The 9,507-nt window shown below is 39.5% G+C and overlaps 1 long non-coding RNA gene across 1 annotated transcript; it reads right to left on the reverse strand.

Annotated features, from left to right (window-relative positions):
- Positions 1-1,514: 1,514 nt before the first annotated feature.
- On the reverse strand, positions 1,515-9,263 carry LOC128125378 (uncharacterized). Its single transcript, XR_008223152.1, has 3 exons — positions 9,062-9,263; positions 3,401-3,480; positions 1,515-1,750 (listed from the first exon to the last, which is right to left on the reverse strand). It is a non-coding gene; the product is annotated as an uncharacterized LOC128125378 (long non-coding RNA).
- Between the last annotated feature and the right edge of the window lie 244 nt (positions 9,264-9,507).

The following is a 9,507-nucleotide window of genomic DNA, read 5'->3' on the forward strand; positions in this document are numbered from 1 at the left end:
GGCTCAAGTGTATTGGGAACTAAGAACTATTAGCTAACAGATTTTTCTAGAGCAGTGACATTTTCATGTATTACCATTCTTAATGCCCTGTAGTTCTAATCTTTGCATACAACCAGATTATAATCCTGAATGATTTATATAGAAATAATAATTTCTTAAGGCCATATAATACCTCTTTGTTTCTGCATAAAGAAGGTCAAGTGCCTTATCTACTGCAGAATTATATTAATTAATGAACCCATCAATTGACAAATCTGGGCCCATTTTCCTGGTATGTCAATAAGCATAATAGTTAGCAATTTTTTTCTCTATGCCAGGGAGTTTCTTTTTGACTCAGTATTTCAACATATTGACAGGGAGTACAGGACAATGTATTCTCCTCTGTAACTGCTTCCAGCTGATACAGAGGCATAGTTGTCAGGGCCCAAAAAGGCTGAAAAACTAGTCAAAATCTGGAAGGCTAGTCAACATCTGGGCAGTGTATGTGGTTATCTGACCCAGCAGTAGAGACAGGGAACAATCACATTGGTTGAGCTGGTCCACATTAGCTTTCAGCAAGTCCAGAGCTAGTAGTTAGCAACTGATGCTTGGAGGTTTCTGTCAGCCAAGTGGAAACCTGTTGAGACAAATTTAAAGTAGGAGTAAAAGTTAAAATTTATAAAATTTTTGGAACTTTTAAATGTAGTAAGTGGAAAGGGGAGGAGTTCTAAGACCAGGAGAGACAAAAGTACTATCCTCAAGAATAGACAGATAGGGAAAATTTAGGCTATACTTATCTGGAGTCCTTTTGACTTCTGTGAAGTGGATCTTAGTTTTATGACTTTTTGGTCCTCTGAAGCCTATACAAATTCTTTACAAAGGACATAAAAGTTTTAGATATATTAGTATTACCAATCTATACCAAAATCCATATCATAGACAAAGCAGATAATGAGTATCTGTAAAACAGCAGGAATGGACTCAGATCTTAGAGTTCTAATAAAAACTACAAATTTGGGTTTAAAACATGTATACTTTCCTTCTGTCCTGAGAGCCAGGTATAGATTGGACAGGGTGGTCTTAGAAGCACCTTTAAGTTTATATTTAGTTGACAACCAAAATAAATCTAAAAATCTTGAGCTTTTGACTGAACAGTAAGTAGTCACTGCTCTACCAGCTTCTCAGAACTCTATTAAATGTGAAGCTCCAAACTTTCATACCACAGAAAGAGAAAGCAATCTAAAACATTTCTCATATCTTAAATCATGCATTTATATCTTTATAACATGCATTTACATCATGAATCATTTTCTAAGACCCTCAAACCTTATGATCTTTCATATCCTCAGACCTTCATATATCTTAACATTCTTAGGCACTCAAAATTTGCGTAGACTTTCATATCCTAGATCATTTTTTTAACAAAAGACATAGTACGTTTAGAAAAAGCAAGCCTTGCTTTTTATATATAAAATGAGCTAACAAGCTGGCTATAGCCTTGTGTTTAATGCTATTTAATGCTGCCAAGCTGACAAAGTCATAGCTAAGCTAGCTGTCAATACTATCCAAGAACTAAGAAGGATAAATTATACCTGAGTGCAGACCAAGCGGCTTCCTAATCTATTAGAAAATGACAGGGACCAGTTCATTCCCAGGTAGCCACAGAGACCAGTCCATTCCCATTTAGCTATACCCAGGTCTCCATAGCATTGGAAGCAGAAGTATCAGAACAGCATCAGTCTTCACCAGGCCCATAAGGTGAAAGTTTTTCCTGTAGAAAAGGAACATGGGGAAGACTGATCTTACTTTGTTTAGGCAAAAGTGGTACACTCAGTTCTTCAGTGTCCTGCTGCTTGTCCACAGTCTGGATTGGTTCTTGGCAGCAGGTGTTGCATCAAGGCATCTTGCCCAGTGGTCAGCATTGTCACAATCCAGGTATAGACATTTTGGTCCCCCGTAATCTTCTTTGGAGATCTTGAGTCACTGCTAGGATCTGAGAGTCTCTGTCTGATATAATAAGCTTTTTAATCAACATTTCAAATGCCATATCCTACAGCTCTCTGAAGTATTTGAGAGCTTCCTGAATAGACAACTTTCTTTCTAGTTACTTGTTTTAAGTTTAACACTGAAAACGTATACAGGGGAATAAGTAAGGCTTGTCCCTGCAATTAATTATATCAGTACTTAGCATAACTACAATTAAATAACTTGATCATTCATAAGATGACTGACTATTGTGTTCCCTAACAGTCTGCAATAAGTAAGCAACTTTTCTAAGACTAGGACTTTACATTCCATTCCTCTCAGGTTTAGCCTTAAAAACAATGATTTTTTAATTGAAGCTCTTTTAGTATCAAAATAAAACCTTTTAATCATAGATAATGGGCTGAGTAAAGAAATCAAAACAAAATAGTCATTCCATGGGTGTAGATGTAATTCCGTGTAGATCATACAAGAACACAGAGCCGATTCAGAGAAGAAAGCCAAGAGGTCAGAGCCAAGAGCCTCACTCTTCCTGATTCAGGGATCCTCCTCAGCCCAGAGAGCTCTCCAAAAGAGGAGCCCTCCTTCCTGTGTGTCTGTTTCTCTATATCTCCTTGTTCTGGCTTCTGATTAGTTGTAAACCCAATCATGTGACTGCCTCGTCACTGCCTGTATGTACCGCCCTCCAGGTCCTTAAAGGCGCACGCCACCACTGCCACGCACTTGCTATGGCTCTAATAGCTCTGACCCCCAGGCAACTTTATTTAAAATACCACCACATTTCCCCTTTTCTAATTTAAAAAAAGAAAAAGGTTATAACTAACAAAAGAAAAACTACATACAAAAGTACAATAACTATACACAATATATACAAGTAATAAATGTCTAAATAATTTCTAGTCCATTTGTATTTGACAAATTCAGAGAAAATAATTTCATTATTTATCTTATTTTGTTAAGTCCAAAATGTATCTAATTCACTTTCTATCCTAATTAATCTTCTACTATAACTAACTAATCTTCAACTATAACTATCTTTCAACTATAACTAACTAATCTTCAACTATAACTAACTAACTTTCATTTCTATATATCCTAATAGTTGGTAATAATAACATTCAAGGATCAGAAAATTGCATTGTTAAATGAACGGTATAAGTACAATTAGAAATATACATATAGCATTTTCTAACAATATCAATTCCAATATATATAACTTGTATACAGTATAAAACAATCCAATCCAATGTAAAAATACTTAAAACTAGTAATTATCTTTTTCTTCTTCTTTCTTTTTTTTTTTAAATAAGAACCTTAAATCTAATCTCCTTTGCTTAGCCTTTTTCCTAACCCTTGACAACAACTTGTAACCAACCCCCTAAACAATGAAAATTATCCCAGACCCAAAACCCATTAAAAAGACCAAAAAACCACCTACCCCACACCACCTCTTTGGGAATGTGGGCGTCGTAGTCTTAAAATTGCTTCCTACTGGGTATGGGCGAAGTTATCTTTATCCTGAAAGAAAAATTTTAGGTTAATTGTCAAATTCTAGGAAAGGTAACCATATCCTTCATTATCCAGACTATGTATAATGCCAAAGTTCAGGGTTTATCTCAAGTCCTTATTCAAGTAGTCTTTGAGACTGGATCATCTCAGCTAGTCATCTCAAAATTACTCTGAGCACCTTGTAGTTCAAAGCTGATCTGTAGATGATGTTTCTCAGCTTAGTGATATTATTATTGACCACGTGGAATTGTTGTTGTTGTGGGGCCCCAACTTCTTTCTGGGGACTTCAGTTGATGTTAGGCCTGGCCGTGATTTTCTGCAGAAAACCATACGCCGTTTCACTCTGTTTCCTGGGATAGATGATTTGTCCCTTTTCTTCAATTGTCTCATTTTGAATTTTCCTCTCTGTCCTTCTGGACCTATACATTCGAGCCACCTTGCGCTCTGTTTCACCTGAGATAATGTCCCAATACCTAACAGTTGAACGTTTACCTCCTGAAGAGGCCAAGTTGGATGCCAAAATTCTGGTGCAATTATGGTAACGTCCGCACCTGTGTCTACCAGACCAGACAACAAAACATCATTTATTTTTATCGATAATTTTGGTCTTTGTTCATTAATAGAAGTTTGCCAAAAAATTTTCTTTATGTTTTCTCCTGAATTTTCTATTCTCTCTGTTTCATCATCCTGACCAGCATGACTTATTCCAATAGGCATTTGGTTATTTAATTGCTCTGAGTAGGGGTTTCCTCTATGACTGCAGGAAAGGTTTGAACTGGATTTGCTATTGGGGCCTGCATGAGGCCCCTCTGGGAGTTTCCCAAAGACTGAGGCAAAGGATTACCCTGTCTGTCCCTTGTTGATCTACATTCGTTGGTCCAGTGTTTTCCCTTACCACACCTTCTGCATACTCCAGAAAGAAGGGGCCTTCTGTTGCCATTGTTCCTTGAGGAAACATTGTTTCTAAGAATGACCTGTTTACAGTCCCTTCTCAAATGTCCTTGCTTTCCACATCCAAAGCATCTAACATTCCTCAAACCCTTTGAAAGTGCTTCTCCTACCCACGTATCATCATGCTCATGAGCTTCAACATTAACCGTGTCTCTAATCCAATCTTCCAAAGGTGCAGATCTTGCCTTTAATGGCCTGATTATTGTTTTGCATGCTGCATTTGCATTCTCAAAGGCCAAAGTTTCAATTATTATCTTACTAGCTTCTGAATCCGGGACCATTCTCTTTATTGCTGAAGCCAGTCTTTGTAAAAAATCTGTGAAAGATTCTTTTGGGCCTTGTACAACCTTTGTAAATTACTCAGTTTTTTTTTCCTGGTTCCGCAACTCTGTCCCATGCATTCAAGACTGCTGTTCGGCATAAAATTAAGGTTTGGACATCATATAAACATTGTGCTGGTGCTGAAGCATATTGACCTTCTCCAATAAGCTGATCCTGGCAGACTTGTATTCCTTTATCCCTCCACTGTTTTTCTATGTTTTTAGCTTCATCCTTGAACCAAGTTAGCCACTGAAGCCTTTGACTGGGTTCCAGAACAGCTTGTGCCAGCTCCCGCCAATCCTGTGGTACAATCCTATTATAGGTTGACCAAGAGTTTAACATTTGCTTTACATATGGGGAATGCATGCCATAAGATACTATTGCCTCCTTAAACCTTCGTAAATCTAACATTTCGATTGGAGCCCAAATATTTTGTGTAGTCATTTGATCAGGCAACTGCTGTACGGTTACTGGACAAACTAAGGGTGACTGTGTGAAAACAGGCTTTCTTTCTGTAACCCTATGATCCAATCTTGAAGCAACTTCACTGTTAGTTTATTCTGTCTGAGTTTTTACAGGTGTATCAAGTTTTTCTAAAGCTGTCACCCTGGCACTTAAATTGACTATCTTTCTAAATAGTAAAATAAGAATAAATATAGTAATAAAATGCATAATTCTATCAACATTAATCTTCTCATATAGCTGTTCTATTGTTAGACTGTCTAAAATTGCAAACAAAGCCCAATTTTCTTCTAATGAACACGGAAAACCCATTTTTTTTTAAATGTGGAAAAAAATTTCTCTTTTAAATAGTTTCCTTTAAAATATTGGATAACTAAGTCCTCGTAGAACAGTACAAATCCGAGGGAATTTCAAAACAGCCACCTAGTGTCCGAGGTGTGAATCCAGCTCAGCAGTTAAACGGTTTTTAACGGATTCTTGTCACGTTGGGCGCCAAATGTAGATGTAATTCGGTGTAGATCAGACAAGAACACAGAGCCGATTCAGAGAAGAAAGCCAAGAGGTCAGAGCCAAGAGCCTCACCCTTCCTGATTCAGGGATCCTCCTCAGCCCAGAGAGCTCTCCAAAAGAGGAGCCCTCCTTCCTATGTGTCTGTTTCTCTATATCTCCTTGTTCTGGCTTCTGATTGGTTGTAAACCCAATCATGTGACTGCCTCGTCACTGCCTGTATGTACCGCCCTCCAGGTCCTTAAAGGCGTACGCCACCACTGCCACGCACTTGCTATGGCTCTAATAGCTCTGACCCCCAGGCAACTTTATTTAAAATACCACCACACATGGGTAAAAACAAAACAAGTTTGTACCAAGCTGTTAAGACTGTCTTGTGGACAGGCAAGGAAATATGACAAGAGAAAAGGCCCAGAGCAAAATGGGAACAGAGGGGAGCCTAGGGGCTAGCACTGCCCTTGACAAGTTGTTAGGCATCACAGCCGTAGGTTAGTAGAAGGGCCACAAGTTCTTTTTATCAGAGATAAGGAGGGTGACTCCCTTTTTAGCAAGGAAGAACTTTCTCCAGTCCCCTGAGGAAATGGGAGTCTGACCTTGGGAAAAGGACTTTGTAATTTTATCTGTGTTAAGTATGAGCCTTAAAAAGAACAATTTCTCACTTGAAGCTCCTTTTAGTATCAATAAAAAACATTTATTTGACTCAGTTTATCCAAATAGCTTAAGCTTAACAAAGTTAGCAAAGACAAAGAGGTTAGTCTGATCTTGAGTAGGGAGAAACATTCTCTAAGCCACTGGTTCTCAACTTTCCCACGCTTTGATGTTTCAATATAGTTTACAATGTTGTAACCCCCAGCTACAAAATTTTTCCCATGGCTACTTCACAACTGCAATTTTGCCATTGTTGTGAATCTCAATACAAACATCTGACATGCAGGTGGTCCTAGGTTACCCTGTAAATGGGTTTTTCAATCCCCCAAAGGCCAAGACTTATGGTCTCAGAAGCTGCTTCAACCACTTTGACAGACTGCTTAGTCATTGTATTGCTGCATCACAAGAAATGAGCACCACAGTTTCTGGTAAGTGTTTGGTGATTATGGTTGTGACCCTAATTTTTAGCCTTTTATTTTAAGTCCAAATATTAACAATACAAAATATTTCATAAACATAAAATGTCCCATAGCCTTATAAATATAAATGTAAGTTTTAAAAAAAGGTTTGAAATATCTCAAATTTCTATCTGCATATCAAAAATAAAGTACCTTCTTTTGTTTTAAGAAGGATAAAGTATGGCATAACCATAATTTGTATAAGGCAAAACCAAGCTCCAATAGTGCAAACAATTCCAATGTTCAATATCTGGGATTCATTCACAATCTTTTTCTGAGAGGTTTGGATCTTCTCTTAGGCCCCACCCTCAGCAGCATATACATAGCCTGCCTTCTAGATTTCAGCCTGCTCCATTTCATTGTGGCTGGTGCTTCTGGTGATTATCACCTGACACTGGCATTTCCAAAACTGTTAAGGTCCACTATTGCAACTGAACTCTCTTTGGAATTCTAACCTTGCCATACATTTGCAACCCTCAGCTGTTCTCTATGATCCCCTAATGTCCATAAAGCTGTTATCACCTGGGTGACATTTAAATTATGAAGTTTAGCCAAACCAAGATACATTCTTGTGTATAAAAGCATTGGGGTACAGGTTTAATATCTTATTAAAGAAACAATATTTTTAAATCCTATGTTCTGTAAATCTTGTTTTCAGTACAGGACATGAATTATCATGCAAAAATCCACTGAAATCCAACATATCTTGGAAAATTGTTGTTGCGTCCTTAGTAGGCCCACTCCACGTGGTCATTTATCAAGATGGTAGTGAAATCATGTGATATTCATCTTTTCTAACCCTAGCAAAGATGGCTGTCAGACATGTGACTGACTGCCCAAAGATGGTAAAGTCAAATGATGTCCACCATCTCTAACACTAGGAAGACAGCAAACAGCCATGTGACTAAATAAAAGTGGTGGCAATCCAAAAGGGAATCATGCCATATGGTTCCTTTCAATTTACCCATGCAAAGATTTTTAATTATCAATTCTCAGAGTTACTAGATGGAAAGACCAAGCTTGAGGTTGAAATAAAGTTTCTTTATTGTTACATATGTGATTCAGTCTCCATGGTGGTCATTTGGGGGTGCCTGAGATCTGGGCATAACAGTTCAGGGGCAGAGCACAGGATTTGCAGACAGAGGTCCTGGGCTTGATCTCCAGCATCAACAGATGAATCAGTACAAAACCCTCCAAGGGTTGTTTGAACTTTGGATTTGTGGGCAAGGTCAGGTACAGTTATCTCGGAAGATTCAAAAGTACCTGCTTAGAGCAGTGCTAACCATGCTAAAACTCAGAGTGTCTCCAGAAAGGGTGCAGTTTTCAGAACTCCAGGGGCAGGCTGTTTTGGTGCCTCCTCCCTGTCTTTTAGTTATTCATTTGAGAGATGGTGACTGAAAGGACACTAGCCCACTAGAGCATGTGTCTCTGACAGGCCTTGCCCTTCTCCCCTATTCCTTCTTCCTTGCTAAAAATCCTTAGATAACATTCCTAAAGCGAACCATCAAGGTCTAGTCTCCTATTTGGCCACTTCTTCCTCCTGAGGCTGACAACCAAAGTCCAGCCATCAGAAGCCCCCTTTGGCTCACCTAATTAACATGTTCAATTAAAATTAAACAACTCAGAATAACACCTTTATAATCAGGCATTAGCCTATGTTCCATGTCTGTCTCCTTTCTATCCAGAGACAGTACTTTGTCCTTCTGGGATAAATATCCCTGTCCCATCTCCCTTCTCCCCTTCCCCATCTCTGTCATAATCTATCTCCTTTATGAATGCATCCTAGCTAGCTCATTCTAACACAAACCTTTCCTTTTGTCTTCTTAAGGGACACCTGCAAGGTCATTTGATGCTGTTTTTCTGCCTGAGTCAGAGCAGCCACTTTGACATTTCTTCCCAGCTTAATAGACTATCTCTCTGGGAAAACCAGTGTTTGAGTGTGCTTTGTGCCTAATCCAGGGTCTGGAAGGGAGCCCCGCTGTATGGGAGTCCCCTTCAATGACATTGATAAGTAGAGACCTCAACCAGCCCTGGGACCAAGACCCAGCCAAGCATTTCTTCTGTCCCTTTTATGGACAGGCTGCTGTATTCATAGATGTCTCCTGGGAGCCAGAGGGGCAGGAGCCTCTCTCTGGAGTTCAAAACATAGCAAGCACCTGCAGCCTGTTTGACTCCACAGCCAAGTAGAACCTGGGAGCCTCACGGGAGATATATATCTGACACCCTAGGGACAAAACACACACCTTTCAGGTTGTCTTCTTTGGTGATGGTCTTGAAGACATGCCTTGTCTCCTGCAGGATTCCTGTGACACCCCCTCCCCCAATACGAGGGTCACCTGGATTTTATAACTGCAAAGGAGAAAAAATTGAGGGTAAGGCCTGGGTAGTTCCAGCAGTCACAGCCTGGCCTTAGGGACTGGTAGTCTGATCCTTCACAGCTGAGGAAGTGAGTCTCCAGAGGACAGTGCCTTTGTAGCCTGGCAATGATCAAGCCAGCAAGAGCCAAGGCACCCCAACTCCTTGTCCTGGGCTTTGCAATCTCTGGGCTGTTCTTAAGTGTCCTTTGGGCTTTAGCCAGGGTTCTGGAGCCAACAGGTCATACACAGAACCAACAAAGCCCAGTCTTATTGCCTTGGTGGAGCAATTGCCATTGGTAGGACATCCATCATTCATTTTTGGGCCTCTTGAA

This window comes from Peromyscus californicus, unplaced genomic scaffold (assembly GCF_007827085.1).
Source record: "Peromyscus californicus insignis strain IS unplaced genomic scaffold, ASM782708v3 Scaffold_4__1_contigs__length_199733344, whole genome shotgun sequence".
NCBI lineage: Eukaryota > Metazoa > Chordata > Mammalia > Rodentia > Cricetidae > Peromyscus > Peromyscus californicus.